The sequence below is a fragment of the Hordeum vulgare genome, chromosome 1H (assembly GCF_904849725.1).
Source record: "Hordeum vulgare subsp. vulgare chromosome 1H, MorexV3_pseudomolecules_assembly, whole genome shotgun sequence".
In the NCBI taxonomy this organism is placed as follows: domain Eukaryota; kingdom Viridiplantae; phylum Streptophyta; class Magnoliopsida; order Poales; family Poaceae; genus Hordeum; species Hordeum vulgare.
Window position 1 is genome coordinate 58250150 of NC_058518.1, and position 19825 is coordinate 58269974.

General features: G+C 43.3%; 1 non-coding gene across 1 annotated transcript; it reads right to left on the reverse strand.

Moving 5' to 3' along the window:
* Window positions 1–19476: 19476 nt before the first annotated feature.
* Window positions 19477–19615, reverse strand: LOC123423490. The gene has a single exon (XR_006621118.1). It is a non-coding gene; the product is annotated as a small nucleolar RNA Z247 (small nucleolar RNA).
* Window positions 19616–19825: the final 210 nt, after the last annotated feature.

Genomic DNA, 19825 nt, shown 5'->3' on the forward strand with positions numbered 1-19825 from the left:
ACACCATGAAAGGTAAAAACTCTGTATAAAGTTCATACAGACTCTATGAGCGTGTTTGGTTGCTCGACTCGCACCTGGCTTGGACCCCGCGTGCAAATTTTCAGATGTTTGGTAGACTACACGTTTAACTGGGTCTGGCCCGACCCATGCAAAATAGAGCTCCCAGCCAGGCCGAGGAGAAACGCAGGAATCGGGCATTTCCCTGAGCCAGCCCCGTGCCTGCACCCGCGTACACACTTAAAACGAAACGGTACACTTGATTGCCCTGGATATTTATCGGAATTACTTCACAATTGCCACCGCACCTTCCTGTGTCCAGTCTTTCTTCACCTTCACCACCGAACCAGATCGGATCAAGCACATCCACACATCGCCGCCGCCGCCATTCGAGTTCCTTCTTTGGGCACTGGACCTGGCCCTCTCAGCGACCCCTCCTGCCGACCACTCGTCCACGCTCAATCCCCACGACCCCATCGCTGGACAAGCGCTCAACACGAGCCGGGGCCGGAGGGAGAGGTGCGCCGTTGCCTTCTCGGCCGGACGTGCACTCAACAGGAGCCGGGTGCTGGAGATCACGGAGATGACGCTCACCCGGCAAGATGCAATCTTTTGCCGCTCCCTCATGGCCACGACGACAACGCTGACGTCCAACACATGAGCTCTTGGCGTGCAACTTGTGTAATCCACGAAGAGCAGCAGGTCTAATCCACGAAGAAGCAGCAGCTCTAAGCCAGCCTACCAAACACCGTAGGTCGCATACAGCGTCTCCCATGCACACATTCCCTACAGTCCACCAAACATACATCTCGGTTCATCCTTGCATCCGCTCCACCAGGCCAAGCTCAGCCAGTATCATCCATGCGATGCAGGGTAGAACTACCCAAGCAACCAAACACGCCCTATATGCATGCATAGCGTTCCGTGCCACGTACACCAGTACACCGCTGATTCACACCACGGCACACTACAGTACACACATACACACTCTAATCAACTTTCAAAACCGTCATTCTCGACACCAACACACACGGTTTCTAGCTCAAAACATCGGTTTGATCACATGTGTAGTATGTTGTCGAGCCCTTCACAGTACATCACAAGAACAAAACATGCATGCTCTAATTGTCGGTTAGCCAGCTGCGAGTACTACCAGTTCATCTGTCCATTGCTTCATATGTCTCACAGTCTGCGCTTGTGCTAGCTGCTCTCTTCCCTCCGGCTCCACGGACTCGACTTATTTCTCCACAAACCACGCACCACCGTAGCAGGCAGTGACCAGTATAAGGAAGCGTAGAACCCACTAGTGGAAAACGGGTCTTTGGCCGGGACCCTTTAGTCCCGGCCTGCCTTTGCCTTTGGGCCGGGACTAAAGGCCCGGTCACATCGCCCCAAATCGCAATGCCTCCCTCGAGGCTTTAGTCCCGGCCCGTAAGGAGCCTTTAGTCCTGGTTCGTGTCCCAAACCGGGACTAAAGGGCTACGCGGTGTGCAGTCCGCATGTGCGCCACCTTTAGTCCCGGTTTGTGTCTCAAACCAGGACTAAAGTCCTCTGCCTATATATAGCACAGCCCCCCTCTTCCCTCTTCCTTGCATTTTTCTTGGATGGAGGATTGTGGGTGTGTGCTAGCTCTCCACTTTTTTTTGATGCACTAGAGGTGTTTGTTGAAATGTGTGTTAGACCGATGCCGCTTCAGTTCATCGAACACAACTACGATATGAGATGCCTGAGCCACGCTTAAACCTCTTCCTCTTTATTTCTACTTATTCTAAAAGGTTAGCAACTATATTTCCTTGTTTAGACCGTGCGGTACTAATTTTTAGGATCGTGATTGTATTTGATATACTGACGTATAACACAGATGAGCCACCCATGGATGTACGGTGATCGACGCACAGCCGCTTACAGAGAAGGCGTGCATTCTTTTCGAGATGCAGCCGATGCAAACAAGCATGGTGGTGGCTATATGTTTTGTCCATGTGTTGAATGTCGGAATGAGAAGGATTACACTTCCTCAAGAGTCATTCAGAGCCACCTGCTTCGGTCCGGTTTTATGTCGGGCTATAATGTTTGGACCAAACACGGAGAAAGAGGGGTTATGATGGAAGACGACGATGAAGAAGAAGAGAACGATGATGACAACTACCGATCTATGTTCCCTGAGTATGCTGATACCGCTATGGAAGACAATGAAGAAGAAGATCAGGATGAAGAACGGGAACCAGATGAGCCCGCTGATGATCTTGGCCAGGTCATTTCTGATGCACGGCGAGGTTGCGACACAGAAAAGGAGAGGTTGCAGTTCGAGCAGATGTTACAGGACCACAACAAATTGTTGTACCCAACTTGTGAAGATGGCCAGAAGAAGCTGGGTAGCACACTGGAATTGCTGAAGTGGAAGGCAGAGACCGGTGTGACTGACTCCTCATTCGAAAACTTGCTGGTACTGATGAAGAAGATGCTTCCAAGGAAGAACAAATTGCCCGCCAGCACGTACGAAGCAAAGAAGCTTGTCTGCCCTCTAGGATTAGACGTGTAGAAGATACATGCATGCCCTAATGACTGCATCCTCTACCGCGGTGAGAAGTACGAGAATATGGATAAATGCCCGGTATGCACTGCATTGCGGTATAAGATCAGAAAAGATGACCCTGGTGATATTGAGGGCGAGCCACCCAGGAAGAGGGTTCCTGCCAAGGTGATGTGGTATGCTCCTATAATACCACGGTTGAAACGTCTATTCAGAAATAAAGATCATGCGAAGTTGTTGCGATGGCACATGGAAGATCTTATGAAAGACGATAAGTTGAGGCACACCGCTGATGGTCGGCAGTGGAGAAAAATCGAGAGAGAGTTCCCGAGATTTGCAGCTGACGCAAGGAACTTATGGTTAGGTCTGAGTACATATGGCATGAATCCTTTTGGGGAGCAGAGTTGCAGGCACATCACCTGGCCCGTTACTCTATGTATCTACAACCTTCCTCCTTGGTTGTGCATGAAGCGGAAGTTCATTATGATGCCAGTGCTTATCCAAGGTCCAAAGCAACCCGGCAACGATATTGATGTGTACCTAAGGCCATTAGTTGATGAACTTTTACAGCTGTGGCCCGAACCAGGTGTACGTGTGTGGGACGAGCACAAACAAGAGGAATTTGACCTTCGAGCGTTGCTTTTCGTAACCATCAATGATTGGCCTGCTCTTAGTAACATTTCAGGACAGTCAAACAAGGGATACAATGCATGCACGCACTGTTTGGATCAGACAGAAAGTATATATCTGGACAAATGTAGGAAGAATGTGTACCCGTACAATCGTCGTTTTCTTCCGCCCAAGCATCCCTTAAAGAAAAAAGGCAAGCATTTCAATGGCAAGGCAGAACCGAGGGGGAAGCCTGTCATCCGTACTGGTGCTGAAGTATTTGATATGGTCAAAGATTTAAAAGTAATCTTTGGAAAGGGTCCTGGCAGCCAACCTGTTCCTAACGGCCATGATAAGCGCGTACCCATGTGGAAGAAGAAATCTATATTTTGGGAGCTACCCTACTGGGAAGTCCATGAGGTCCGCTCGGCAATCGACGTGATGCACCTGACGAAGAATCTCTGCGTGAATATTCTAGGCTTCCTGGGCTTGTATGGGAAGTCAAAAGATACACCGGAAGCACGGGAGGACCAGGAACGTCATAAAGGAAGAGATGGCATGCATCCAGGGCAGCTTCAAGGGCGTGCCAGCTACGCTCTTACTAAGGAAGAGAAGGAGATCTTCTTTGAAGTCCTTTTCAGTATCAAGGTCCCGACTGGCTTCTCGTCGAATATAAAGGGAATCGTAAATATGAAAGACAAAAAATTCCAAAACCTAAAGTCTCATGACTGCCACGTGCTTATGACGCAATTGCTTCCGGTTGCATTGAGGGGAATTCTACCGGAAAATGTTCGCCTGGCAATTGTGAAGGTATGTGCATTCCTCAATGCAATTTCTCAGAAGGTAATCGATCGAGAAAGTCTATCAGGGTTACAGATTGATGTGGTCCAATGTTTGGTCAGCTTTGAGTTGTTGTTCCCGCCATCCTTCTTCAATATAATGACACACCTCCTAGTTCACCTAGTCGAAGAGATTAGAATTCTTGGTCCTGTGTTTCTACACAATATGTTCCCCTTCGAGAGGTTCATGGGAGTCTTAAAGAAATATGTTCGTAACCGTGCTAGGCCAGAAGGAAGCATCTCCAAGGGCTATGGAATAGAGGAGGTCATTGAGTTTTGTGTGGACTTTCTTCCTGACCTTAAGCCGATTGGTGTTCCTGAATCTCGGTATGAGGGTAGGCTGACAGGAAAAGACACACTAGGAAGGAAAGCAAAAGTATGTATGGACGGGCATTCTTTCTCTCAAGCACACTACACAGTTCTACACAATTCCATCGTGGTGGCTCCGTATATCGTGAGACACAAGAATATTCTACGCTCCGAAAACCCGGGGAAGGCTGACTCTTGGATTAAAGGGGAACACGAGAAGACTTTCGGCAGTTGGTTGCAGACACATCTCATGAATGACGACACCGTTGGAGATGAGCTGTACTGTTTGGTCAGGCCACCATCTTCGACTATATGTACTTTCCAAGGGTATGAGATAAATGAGAATACATTTTACACGGTTGCCCAAGATAAAAAGAGCACCAACCAAAATAGTGGTGTCCGCTTTGATGCAACAGATGAGAATGGGCACTGTTTGGAAACATATTACGGGTACATAGAGGAGATATGGGAACTTGACTATGGACCTACTTTTAAGATCCCTTTGTTTCGGTGCAAATGGGTGAAGCTGACAGGAGGCGGGGTAGTTGTAGACCAAAAGTATGACATGACAACAGTGGATCTCAACAATCTTGCATACATGGACGAACCATTTGTCCTAGCCCATGATGTCGCTCAGGTTTTCCATGTGAAGGACATGTCTACAAAAACGAGAAAAAGAAATCACCAAAAGAAGATATCGTCCGATGAGCCAAAACAACACATAGTTCTTTCAGGGAAAAGAAACATCGTGGGAGTAGATGACAAGACAGACATGTCAGAAGATTATAATAAGTTTCATGAAATTCCGCCCTTCAAAGTGAAAACTGACCCAAGCATCCTACTGAATGATGAAGATTCTCAATGGCTACGACCCACAAGAAAACAAAATAATAGATAGGAATATTGGTGCAATAATGTAATAATGTATTAAACCTTTTATGTAATGCATGTATGCAATGTACTAAATTTCAAACACTTTTCATTTTCATAGTTTTGCCAAATTCTCAAATATGCAAAAAGAATTTTAATAAACCTTTGTAAGAGATGAGTTCTCGTTCGAAACGTTGATACTTCGAGAGAGATTGCCCGTTTTGTACACGAAGTGCATCCAGTTTTTGTCGTAGCCCTCTCAACTTTTTAACACATGCTATGTGGGTGAAATGATGATAGCATGCCAACTTTCAACATTTTCAAATTCATTTGTAGTGCTTTTCAATTTCAGGGTCAACTAGCTCAAAAAAAATAAGTAAATGCATGAAGAATACCAAATGAAGTCAGAAATTGTTGAAATTTTGTGATGTGCCTTTTAATGGTGCATTTTGAACACACAAAAAGTATGGAGTTCAAATAAGTTAAAAAAAATGAAATCCCTTTGTAAGAGATGAGTTCTCGTTCAAAACCCTGATACTTCGAGAGAGATTGTCCGTTTTGTACACGAAGTGCATCCAGTTTTTGTCGTAGCCCTCTCAACTTTTTAACACATGCTATGTGGGTGAAATGATGATAGCATGCCAACTTTCAACATTTTCAGAGTTCATTTGTAGTGCTTTTCAATTTCAGGGTCAACTAGCTCAAAAAAAATAAGTAAATGCACGAAATATACCAAATTAAGTCAGAAATTGTTGAAATTTTGTGATGTGCCTTTGAATGGTGCATTTTGAACACACAAAAAGTATGGAGTTCAAATAAGTTCAAAAAAATGAAATCCCTTTGTAAGAGATGAGTTCTCGTTCGGAACCCTGATACTTCGAGAGAGATTGTACGTTTTGTACACGAAGTGCATCCAGTTTTTGTCGTGGCCCTCTCAACTTTTTAACACATGCTATGTGGGTGAAATGATGATAGCATGCCAACTTTCAGCATTTTCAGAGTTCATTTGTAATGCTTTTCAATTTCAGGGTCAACTAGCTCAAAAAAATAAGTAAATGCACGAAATATACCAAATTAAGTCAGAAATTGTTGAAATTTTGTGATGTGCCTTTGAATGGTGCATTTTGAACACACAAAAAGTATGAAGTTCAAATAAGTTCAAAAAAATGAAATCCCTTTGTAAGAGATGAGTTCTCGTTCGAAACCCTGATACTTCGAGAGAGATTGTCCGTTTTGTACACGAAGTGCATCCAGTTTTTGTCGTAGCCCTCTAAACTTTTTAACACATGCTATGTGGGTGAAATGATGATAGCATGCCAACTTTCAACATTTCGAGAGTTCATTTCTAGTGCTTTTCAATTTCAGGGTCAACTAGCTCAAAAAAAAAGTAAATGCACGAAATATACCAAATTAAGTCAGAAATTGTTGAAATTTTGTGATGTTCCTTTTAATGGTGCATTTTTAACACACAAAAAGTATGGAGTTCAAATAAGTTCAAAAAATGAAATCCTTTGTAAGAGATGAGTTCTCGTTCGAAATGCTGATACTTCGAGAGATATTGTCCGTTTTGTACACGAAGAGCATCCAGCTTTTGTCGTAGCCCTCTCAACTTTTTAACACATGCTATGTGGTTGAAATTATGATAGCATGCCAACTTTCAACATTTTCAGAGTTCATTTGTAGTGCTTTTCAATTTCAGGGTCAACTAGCTCAAAAGTAAATAAGTAAATGCACGAAATATACCAAATTAAGTCAGAAATTGTTGAAATTTTGTGATGTTCCTCTCAATGGTGCATTTTGCACACACAAAAAGTATGGAGTTCAAATAAGTTTAAAAAAATAAAATCCCTTTGTAAGAGATGAGTTCTCGTTCGAAACCCTAATACTTTGAGAGAGAGTGTCCGTTTTGTACACGAAGTGCATCCAGTTTTTGTCGTAGCGCTCTCAACTTTTTAACACATGCTATGTGGGTGAAATTATGATAGCATGCCAACTTTCAACATTTTTAGAGTTCATTTGTAGTGCTTTTCAATTTCAGGGTCAACTAGCTCAAAAAAAATAAGTAAATGCACGAAATATACCAAATTCAGTCAGAAATTGTTGAAATTTTGTGATGTGCCTTTTAATAGTGCATTTTGAACAAACAAAAATTATGGAGTTCAAATAAGTTCAAAAAAATGAAATCCCGTTGTAAGAGATGAGTTCTCGTTCGAAACCGTGATACTTCGAGAGAGATTGTCCGTTTTGTACACGAAGTGCATCCAGTTTTTGTCATAGCCCTCTCAACTTTTTAACACATGCTATGTGGGTGAAATGATGATAGCATGCCAACTTTCAACATTTTCATAGTTCATTTGTAGTGCTTTTCAATTTCAGGGTCAACTAGCTCAAAAAAATAAGTAAATGCACGAAATATACCAAATTAAGTCAGAAATTGTTGAAATTTTGTGATGTGCCTTTGAATGGTGCATTTTGAACACACAAAAAGTATGGAGTTCAAATAAGTTCAAAAAAATGAAATCCCTTTGTAAGAGATGAGTTCTCGTTCGAAACGCTGATACTTCGAGAGAAATTGTCCGTTTTGTACACGAAGTGCATCCAGTTTTTGTCGTAGCCCTCTCAAGTTTTTAACGCATGCTATGTGGTTGAAATGATGATAGCATGCCAACTTTCATCATTTTCAGAGTTCAAATGTAGTGCTTTTCAATTTCAGGGTCAACTAGCTCAAAAAAATAATAAGTAAATGCACGAAATATACCAAATTAAGTCAGAAATTGTTGAAATTTTGTGGTGTGCCTTTGAATGTGCATTTTTAACACACAAAAATTATGGAGTTCAAATAAGTTCAATTTCAAACACTTTTCATTATCATAGTTTTGTCAAATTCTCAAATATGCAAAAAGAATTTTCATAAACATAGTTTTTAATTGAAAATAACAAAATAGTTAATAGTTTGGATAGTCAAAATAGTTACTTTTGAAAATAGAAAATAGTTTTGAATTATTTATTCAATTTCAAACACTTTCCATTATCATAGTTTCGTCAAATTCTCAAATATGCAAAAAGAATTTTAATAAACATAGTTTTTAATTGAAAATAACAAAATAGTTAATAGTTTGGATAGTCAAAATAATTACTTTTGAAAATAGAAAATAGTTTTGCATTATTTATTCAATTTCAAACACTTTTGATTATCATAGTTTTGTCAAATTCTCAAATATGCAAAAAGAATTTTAATAAACGTAGTTTTTAATTGAAAATAACAAAATAGTTAATAGTTTGGACAGTCAAAACAATTACTTTTGAAAATAGAAAATAGTTTTGAATTATTTATTCAATTTCAAACACTTTTCATTATCATAGTTTTGTCAAATTCTCAAATATGCAAAAAGAATTTTAATAAACATAGTTTTTAATTGAAAATACCAAAATAGTTAATAGTTTGGATAGTCAAAATAATTAATTTTGAAAATAGAAAATAGTTTTGAATTATTTATTCAATTTCAAACACTTTTCATTATCATAGTTTTGTCAAATTCTCAAATATGCAAAAAGAATTTTAATAAACATAGTTTTTAATTGAAAATAACAAAATAGTTAATTTTGAAAATTGAAAAAAATTGAAACTATATGAGAATTTGTAAAGAAACTTAAACCTAAATTCAAAGTGAGCTCACTTTGAATTCAGGTTTAAGTTTCTCCACAATTTCAAATATAGTTTCAATTTTTAAATTTACAGTCAGTTTATGCCCGTAAGCCTGCTTTAGAGAGGAGATCGATGGAGTAGCTGCGACGGGGCTTATAAACAAGTGTTAGTCCCCCTCGCTGGGCGAGGTGGGACTAAACTTATCATGCAGCCGAGGAGGGGCTTTAGTCCCGGGTGGAGCCACGACCCGGGACTAAAGCCCCTCGCCTGCCGCCTGCCGAGGAGGGGCTTTAGTCCCGGTGCGTGGATCCAACCGGGACTAAAGACCCCCTTTAGTCCCGGTTGGAGCTCCGCACCGGGACTAAAGGCCCCTGCTTCCCGCCTTCTGGTCTGCCCGAAAAGGGGCCTTTAGTCCCGGGTCGTGGCTCCACCCGGGACTAAAGGGGGTCTTTAGTCCCGGTTCGAGCCATGAACCGGGACTAAAGATCCACTATATAAGCGGGAGTTAGAAAAATTCCAACCCAAATAGTTCGTTTCTCTTCTTCTTCCTCTCGTTCTCCTGCCCGACGCGGCACACCGATGACCTCGACGACGTCGTCAGGCTGCCCGCCGTCTTCCTCGCCGCCGCGTGCCGTCCTCCTCGCCGTCGTCGTCGTCCTCCTCGCCGTCGCCGTCCTCCTCGCCGCGCGCCGCCCTCCTCCTCATGTGCGCCGCCATCCTCCTCGCCGCGCACCGTCGACACCTCCGGCCGGTAAGCCCCCCGCCCCCTCCTCCCCAACACTCCGGCCAGTAGAAGAAAAGAAGAAAAAGGAGAAGAAAAGAAGAAAAAGGAGAAGAAAAGAAGAAAAAGGATAAGAAAAGAAGAAAAAGGAGAAGAAAGGAAGAAAAGGGGAAGAAAGGAAGAAAAAGGAGAAGAAAGAAAGAAAAAGGAGAAGAAAGGAAGAAAAAGGAGAAGAAAGGAAGAAAAAGGAGAAGAAAAGAAGAAAAAGGGAAGGATAAGAAAAGAAGAAAAAGGAGAAGAAAAGAAGAAAAAGGAGAAGAAAAGAAGAAAAAGGGAAGAAAGGAAGAAAAAGGAGAAGAAAGGAAGAAAAAGGAGAAGAAAGGAAGAAAAAGAAAAAGATTTTTTTTGTCATTTAATTCCTATTGTTATTAGGTTTGTGCTAGATTATTAGGGTTAGTAATATTTAGAATTAGGTTAGGGTTACAAGAAGAAGAAATATGAACAAAAATAAGAAAATAAGATTAGGAAAAAGGAAAATAAGAAGAGGAGGAGAAGAAAAGAAGAAAAAGGAGAATAAGAAGAGGAGGAGAGGAGAATAAGAGGAAAAATAGAAGAAGATGAGAAGTAGAAGAAGAGAAAAAATTAGAAGAGGAGGAGAGGAGAAGTAGAAGAAGAGAAGAGGAGAAGTAGTAGAAGAAGAGGAGAAGTAGTAGAAGAAGTAGTAGAAGAAGAGGAGAAATAGAAGAAGAGGAAAAATTAGGTTAGGGTTACAAGAAGAAGAAATATATTTTTTGTCATTTAATTTTGCAATTGTATAGTGTATATGCTTAAGTGTTAATAGTGTTTCTTAGATTATTGCTTAATTTTGCTATTGTATATGCTTAAGTGTTAATTGTTTAATTTTGCTATTGTATATGCTTAAGTGTTAATAGTTTATTTTTAGCAAGAAAATTAATAGAACTAGTTTATTTTTTTAGTTCATTTTATGATGCCTATCCCGCATCCTCGTCGTCGACTCGGCGGAGGACACCTGCTTGATCAAAAGGGCCCTGTCCGGGACTGGGCTCCGCCCGGCTGGTATTGGGAGGTGCTACCTTCCGGGGGGCGTAGGTTGGTGAGGAGCCAGCCCGTTGTTGACCCGATCCTTGTTTGGTGACGGTCGCGTGGGCCAGTGATGGTGCCGAGGCTTCCGGACACCACGGAGGTGGTACGTCACCGTGTCAGCGAGGAGGATAAGCACGTCCGTCGCTACATGGTTGCGTTGGAGGGCAGGTTCGAGCATACCTGTCAGGTTCTTCGGGGATCTCACTGGAGCTATGATCCTGTGATGGTTCCTTCTCTTTGGGTGTCCACCGCCCGCGACGATACCCGTCGGGCGCTACGGAGATGATGTATTTGCTTATAATTGAATGCATGCTAATTTGAATACTACTTTATTTTACGATTTGGTTTTGCTTATTGAATGCTCAAATTGGAAAAGTACTCCTACTTTGAATACTATGCAGAAATGAAGGAGTCCCGGGTGGAGCCACGACCCGGGACTAAAGTTGTTTTGGAACGGAGTTCCTGATAGAATAATGTGACATATAGAAGGGTAGATGAGATCAGGAAAAATAGGATCATTTTCTACACATCTAGAATGTCGCCATTTTGTTAAATCCTTAAAGGTTAAGAGAATCTGTTAGACATATTTTAGAGTTTAGGTTCTAGCCAAGACCCGGAACTAAAGGTCCTCCTATATAAAACAATACTTCGAAGTTTCCAACCCCTCTTATATAGTTTGTTAGTTTATTAGTTAATCAGATGTCCGTTTTTTGCAGAACTATGGAGCCACATATCAGGAACCTCGAAGAGGAAGAACTTCTCGAAGATATAATCAAAGACGGCCCCGACGTTGAACCAGCTGAATCTCCGTCGTCATATCTAAACCCCTCCGGATATGGAATGGAGGTCGACCGACACGAAGATGAAGCCGATGGGGCAGGAGATAGGTCCAATGACAGAGAAGGTGATAGCTCCACTGATGGAGAAGCCGGTGAAGAAATAATAAAGTCCGACGAGGTATACATATTAAGTTCGACAATCACTTGTAATATGTGAAAAATATTGGAGATAGCTCTATATTGTATACATATACATTCATTTGACGAATGTTTCTCCCTCTTAGGACTCCACATCGAGCAAAGCTACGAAACGAGGCCCGACTAGAAAGTTGGATGCACGGACGCATTACACCTTTGAGGTGATATTGCCTACGGGCGAACCCAAGCTTCCTAAGAATGCTACTGACACATTCAAGAAGCAATGCGGAGTTCTCGTTAGGGATCACGTCCCGATCAGCATTCGGGAGTGGAACAAGCGCAAAGGGGCGGCCGATAGTGACTATGTCGCCGAAAGGTACAAAGATAATCTTTGGAATGATCTCATGTCACATTTCAACCTGCCAGAATGTGAGAATGAAGACACCGCAGACAAACTAACGGCCAACGTCAAGCAGTGGACTCTAAAGAAGATGGTCGAACTGTTCCGTAGCTGGAAGAAGAAGCTATGGAAAAACTATCTGAAGACAAAGAAAGTGCCAGTATTTGAGGGGTATCTAGCCAAGCAGGCGAATCACTGGAAGGCATTTCAAGAGTACAAGGAGTCAGAAGGTGCCTAGGCATTATAAGAAAAGAACAAGATAGGATACCCAGGGAGAATTGGAAAAGGATAGTGAAAGAAATTAAGGAGGGAAAAAGAAAGTTCACTGCAGATAGAGAGAAAGATTTGCTCACACTGGTCCTCGGCAATGACGAACATGGAGGACGAACGCGAGGCTTCGGTCCTTCTTACCCGTGGTGGCTTGGGTTTGCCAGAGACCAAGACACTTACAGAAGCCGAGAGAGAGCAAAGAAGCGGCAGCAGGATGAGGAGAATGACAAGTTCAACCAGTTGCTTGCCAGGATTAACGAGCAACAGAAGCAGATTGATGAGCTTAGAGGAGTAGCGCGCCAGGAAGATCTTGCATTTGATATTATCGGCGCCCCATCTAAGAGGAAAAGCAGCGTGGCTGAATCTGAGGCCCCGCCCGACGATGCACGAAGAATGATAGAGGGCGGTCCCGGCTACCCCGTGGATGGAATCAAGGAGTCAACATCATGTGAACTCCATCAGAAATTCAAGAACATATCCATGAAGGTGGCCGTCGGACAAGCATTACCTTCTGGTCCTGATGCACGCTGGCATGGCCGTGAGATTCCAGCTGGCTTTGCTAAAGTCGGGGTGGATGAAATCATGGCGGGGTTTCATGATATGGAGCTCGACATAGCTGGACCCGAAGATGAGAGGACACTCGGAGAAGTACTGGGTGGAGTCATCCTATGGGACAAGAACTACATCAAGCTTCCAGGCTCATCCCCAAGGACAACACCGCCTCCGAGTCGCCGCAGGTCACCTACACCTCCATTACCTCCAAGCCCTCCACATGACGTCGGCCAGCACAACACGAGTCCATCTCGATCACCGCCGCCGGACTTGCGTTGTCCGTCTCCGCCGCCGCCCGCTCCGGATACTAAGCGGAAGCGTGCCAGCAAGAACGCTCCGCCGACGATTTCTAAGCGACGGAGCCCCCCAAAGCGCAAACTGTCGCCCCTCCCAAAGGTACCTCATGCTAATCTTCCTATCAGACCTTATGATCGTACCCCCGAGGAAAATGCCAGGATAGCAAAGGAACATCATGATGCGCAGATGAAAAAGAAGGAACCCGAGCCCCGCCCGGAATACACCAAGAAGCAAATAGCATTTGCAAAATACTTCACGAATCTTCCACCACAGTATGACTTACACCATAAGCCTGATGACTATACACGCACATTGCAGAAGGAAGTGAAAAAGAGCAGATCACGTGCAAGTGCAAGTGGGAGAAAATCAAGTTCAACTACAAGCAAGAAAAAATCAGACGTTCCTCAGCTTGGACAACAGGCCAAACAGTCGATCCCACCCCTCAGGGTGTTACGCGAGAATGTCCCCCCTCCGGTGCAGGGGCAAGATTTGGAATTAGCAAAGAAGTGGGCTGATGAATGGGGTATCCCGGTTGAAGACATTCTGTCTTCCCAAGACGACAGGTTACCCAAGTCTGTGGTAGCCCCTAAGCCACAGTTTGTCATGGGAGCGCCTTTGGTCAGCAAAGATGATCTCCCAACAAATATGTGTTACTTGCATACATTGTACTTAAGTGAATCAAAGAATGGGAGAACGATGATCGTGGTGAGTGTCCCACGGGAGTACTACGGCCGCCCCGAAGAAATCCATATCGACTTTGATGAACTCTTCCAGATGTACAATGGCGACGCCCTCGACAAATCGCTTATGAGTTGCTATTGTGTGTAAGTTTTTCAATTCGTTGTCTACATATAACTTTTTTAGTTATTTCAATTCATTGTCTATATATAACTTGTACTCTATTACGCAGAATGAAGATTCTGGATTGTAAAAGTAAGAACATCCTAAATATTGGGTTTATTGACCCAGATAAAATACATATAGCGACGATAACTGATAAACCCAAGGAGACGGAGGAAAACCTTCTAAGGTTTCTAACAGATCAAAATTTATGTGACCACATACTGTTTCCATACAACTTCAGGTGAGGGTCTTTACTCTGTTGTGTCCATTCACTTATAAGTGTAATTGATAAGTTACTGACACACACACACACATATATATATACATGTGCAGCTTCCATTGGATTCTGTTGGACATTCAAATTGATAAGGGAAGAGTTGATGCTTTCGACCCATTATCGAGACCCTTGGAACAGTTCCAAAGCCTGCAGGACATGCTCCAAGGGTAATTTCAATCATTCTTGCGCTCTATCGGTCTCTTTCGATGACTTTCTGATATATCAATTAATGAAAAACTTAGCAAATTATTATCCTTGTCGGGCAGGGTTTGGAAGCGGTTCAAGTGCGTGACTCCCGGTATCGAGCCTGAGAAGCTGACCTTTAGAGCGGCTCAGGTAAGTAGTAGTATGATATACTTCTATTTTCAATACATTTATGATGCTAGATTATTATTTTGATTATATATATTCTATTGTCGTAAAGTGCGACCAGAAGCCACGGGGGACGCATCTATGCGGATACTATGTTTGCGAGACCATTCGCACGTTTACCTTTGAGCACAAGGATCACAGATTCGACGTAAGCAATGAACATTCACACCTCTATTTTTACCCGTCATTCTTTGTTATCATGATTGATATTCATATTCATCTCCTCTTCTTATATAGTACACGGCCATGAGGGAGAAGGTCCTACCAGAGCAACGCGCGATTGCTGTTGCAGAGGAGCTTGCGACCTTTCTGAGGACGGAAGCTATAGATGACAAAGGACGATTTAGTGTAGCTAGGGGCCATTACGGAAGTTCGTCCATGTAATCGAATAGACGGGCTCTAGTCCCGATAATTCAGATCTCCATATAATTGTATATATATGCTCGCTTGTAAGATAAGTTAATCTTATATATATATATATATATATATATATATATATATATGCATAATTATTTCTATTTAGAATTATATGAAAACTAATTCCCGAACACCAAACGAGGCATCACGTTAATCTCCCGAACACCTAAACCCTAAAACCCTAAAACCCAAAAATAAACAAAATCTGAAACACTTTAGTCCCGGTCCGTGTAATGAACCGGGACTAAAGGGCCTGCCCCTGAGGGCGCTACGAGGCGCCACGTGGAGCACCTTTAGTCCCGACTTGGAACAGGGCCGGGACTAAAGGTTAGGCCTTTAGTCCCGGTTGGTGAATCGGGACTAAAGCCCCTTACGGGCCGGGGCTAAAGGCCCCGTCCCCACTAGTGACCCTTTGTCTCGGGCCGCATTGTATTTATAATATCAATACCGTGGCATACAAGTTGATCCTCTAGGAGGTTACATGAGATAAGGGAGAGGCAAAGAGATAAGAAGGAAACCAAACAATTTCCTATCCCTATACAGTTTATATTCTAACATTCCCCCTCAATCTAAACTCTATTTGCCAAGGTTGAGATTGTACCTGTAATCATCTAACCTCCTCGTTGTGAGAGGCTTTGTGAATCCATCAGCAAGTTGATCACCTGTTGGAATGAACCTTATATCAAGTAACTTGCGTGTTACTCTTTCTCTGACAAAGTAAAAATCAACTTCAATATGTTCTGTCCGTGCATGAAAAACAGGATTTGCTGAAAGATAGGTTGCACCAAGATTATCACACCATAATCTTGCAGCTTGTGGGATTTTAACTCCAAGTTCATGCAACAGTGTCTGAATCCACATTACTTCAGCTGTTGCATTAGCCAAAGCTTTATACTTAGCCTCAGTGCTTGATCTTGAGAATGTTGCCTGTTTTCTTGCACTCCATGACACAAGGTTTGTTCCCAGAAACACAGCAAAACCACCAGTTGACCTTCTATCATGTGCACATCCTGCCCAATCTGCATCAGAGTATGATGATACAAGCATGATGAGGACTTAACAATCTGGAGAACAAGTCCCTTTGTAAACATGAGATACCTCAAAATCCTTTTTATTGATGTCCAATGAGAAGTAGTAGGAGCATGCAAGTATTGGCATACTTTGTTAACAGAGTATGAAATATCAGGACGTGTAAGAGTCAAGTACTGTAATGCACCTACAATGCTTCTATAATTTGTTGCATCATCTGGCCCAAGTGCTTCTCCACTTTCAATAGTAAGTTTTTCTGAAGTAGAGATAGGTGTACTCACTGGCTTACATTTTTCTATACCTACCCATCTGCGAATATCAGTGGTATATTTTCCTTGTGTAAGAATTATACCATCCTTTACCTTCTTGACCTCAATTCCAAGAAAGTAATGTAGATCTCCCAAATCTTTAAGAGAAAACTCCAGTTTTAAATCCTTAAGCAAGCAAGTTGTAGCATCTGGACTTGAACTGGCAACAATTATATCATCAACATAGACAAGAACAAATATAGTAACATTGTTCTTATTGTAAAAGAATAATGAAGTATCTGCCTTTGATGGTGAGAACCCAAGCTTTTGCAATTGTGTACTTAGCCTTGAGTACCAGGCTCTTGGGGCATGTTTTAACCCATACAAAGCTTTGTCCAACTTACAGATATAATGTGGTGTGTTTTTGTTTTCATATTCTGGTGGGTGCCGCATGAACACTTCTTCCTCAAGAACACCATGAAGAAACGCGTTCTGGACGTCTAGCTGTCGTAGGCTCCAACCTCTGGAAATAGCAATAGACAATACAAGTCGAATAGTAGCAGATTTAATAACAGGACTAAAGGTATCCTCATAATCTATACCAAATCTTTGTTTAAAACCTTTTGCAACTAGTCTGGCCTTGTATCTGTCAATACTACCATCAACTCTTTTCTTAATTTTATATACCCATTTGCAGTCAATCACATTTGCATCCCTCTTTAGTGGAACTAACCGCCAAGTTTTATTTTGAATGAGTGCATCATATTCAACATCCATAGCCTTCTTCCAATCCTTATGTGCAAGGGGATCATGCAAATTTGTTGGTTTACCGGTACTCGTGAGAAAAGCATGCTTAAGTTTATCATACCTGACTGTACCATCCGTATATTTCTTCTCCCGGACAATACCTGACCGAGACCGTGTATGACGGGAAGGAACTGGTGTTGCAGCAGGTCTGGCCACAAAGGATCTTGAAGATGTCGTATCTGCAGTAGCACTGTCATCCATAGAAGATCCGATCGGGCCGACCGAACCCTCACCTGGCACAGACTGAGCGGTGGCAGACACGTTTTCCCCCTCGTCAGCGGCATCATGGCGCGCGTCACAAGGGGAGTCGCTGTCATGCAGACAGGTGGGCTCCGCGCCAGGAGGGCTGTCGGCCACCTGGTCAGATGTCGCGGGAGGTGCAGGACGATCCTCCTGGGATCTCGTGTCCGGTAGGTTGGCGTGCGAATCAGCCTCGAATCGCGTAGCCGAAGTGTCAAGCAAGTCAGCAGCGCCAGACAGATCAGCCTGGGATCGTGCGCCGGATCCAGCGCCAGGGGAATCATCCTGGGATCGCGTGCCAGATCCTGTTTTGGATGTATCTCCACACATGAAATCACGCCCTGTAGCTGCACAATCAACACCAGATTCAAATTGTTCCATGGAATTTTGCACATGATCAGCGTTAATTAATCCACCCCCGTGACCAGATGGGGACATAGGATCAGAAAGGAGGGATATTTCGGCATGCAAGAGAGCTCCCGCATGAGGATGAAGCTTAGAGAAAGGAAACAATGTTTCATCAAAAATGACATCACAAGAAATATAGATACGGCCAAATGAGATCTCTAGGCATTTGTACCCTTTATGAAGATTACTATAGCCAAGAAACACACATTGTGTGCACCAAAACTCAAGTTTATGGCGAATGTAGGGACGCAAATTTGGGTAACAAGCACACCCAAAAAAATTTAGGGAGCTATAATATGGTTTTTGATGAAACAAGCGTTCCAAAGGGGTAGTGTTGCCAATGACTCGACTAGGCAACTGATTGGTAAGATATGTAGGAGTGATAAAAGCATCATCCCAACATTTGAGTGGCATTGATGCATGGGCTAAGAGAGACAAACCAACTTCCACAATATGACGATGTTTTCGTTCGGCTGAGCCATTTTGTTGATGAGCATGAGGACAAGAGACATGATGAATAATGCCAATGCTACGAAAGAAGGAGTTGAGTTTCTCATACTCTCCTCCCCAGTCACTTTGGACTGCAAGGATTTTTCTATCAAATTGCCTTTCAACAAGTTTTTGGAACTCTTGAAAAATAGAAAAAACTTCAGATTTGAATTTAAGCAAATATATCCATGTGAATTTGCTATAATCATCGATAATGCTGACATAGTATTTCTTTCTACCAAAAGAATCTCTTGCATGACCCCATACATCACTGAAAATAAGCTCTAAAGGAGCATGAGACACACTATTTGACAAAGGATAAGGAAGTTGATGGCTTTTTGCACATTGACAAGCTTCACAAACTGACTCACTTTCGGAACTACTTGACAATAATAAATTGCCTTTATTGACTACTTGCTAGACTATATTTGAAGAAGGATGCCCTAGTCTTTGGTGCCATTTGGCTAAGGAGGGCTTGATAGCAGAATAAACTTGACGATGACGCTTTCGATCAAAGACTCTAGATGTGATGGGGTATAATCCTCCAATGCATCTACCGTGATGGATGAGCTCCCTCGTTGCCCGATCCTTTATGAAAAAATAGGTAGGATGAGTTTCAAAGAAAATATTATTGTCGGAGGTTAAACAAGACATGGAAGCTAGATTTTTATCGGCTTGTGGAACATGAAGGACATCTTTAAGGACAAGATCACGTTTAAGGCTAGGGGAATTAATAGACGATTGACCAATGAGAAGACTGTCCATACCTCCACCGCTCGCGGTGTTAATTTGATCACTGTCGTGGTACCTCTCTCGGAGGGCAAGCTTCTCTAGCTCGTTTGTGACGTGATCTGTGGCACCAGAGTCGGCATACCAGACCGTGTCACCGTCAGCTCCACCGTGCTCCCGCATGGCGACAACAGCCTGCCGTGCATCGGGCACGAAGTCTTCATCGTACCGGTGCCAGCAGTCAACAACTTCATGGCCCGGTTTCTTACACAGCTAACATCGCCACCGCCACCGTTGTAGCCGTTGTTGTTGTAGCCGCCACCGTTGTAGCCGTTGTTGTTGTAGCCGCCACCGTTGTAGCCGTTGTTGTTGTAGCCGCCGCCGCGATCGCCACCGCCGCGGTCACCACCACCAGGGCGAGCCTGGCCCTGGTTGCTGTTGCGTCCGCCGCCGCCACGTCCGCGCCCCTGCTTTCCACGCCCGCGGCCACGTCCGCGGGAAGCGGCGTTGACAAAGGATTGGCGCAGATTACCTCCTTGGAGCATGCTGAGGCGGGCGTCGAAGCTCAGGAGCTGGCTATACAGCTCCTGGATCGTAACAGGTTCAATCCTCACAACCAGCGCCGAGATCACAGGGTTGTAGTCGATGTCGAGACCAGCTATGACGTGGGAGATGATCTCGGCATCTCCGAGCGGAGCACCGGCGCAGGCAACTTCATCTGTAAGTGTTTTAATTTTCCCAAGATACTCTGTCATGATTAGGTTACCTTTCTGCAGATTTGTGAGCGCCATCCTTGTGTTGATCTTCTGGGCTTGTGTTTGTGCAGCGAACATGGCATGGATGGAAGTCCATACCTCAGACGGCGTCTGGAGCATCACGACTTGAGCAAGGACCTCTCGAGACAG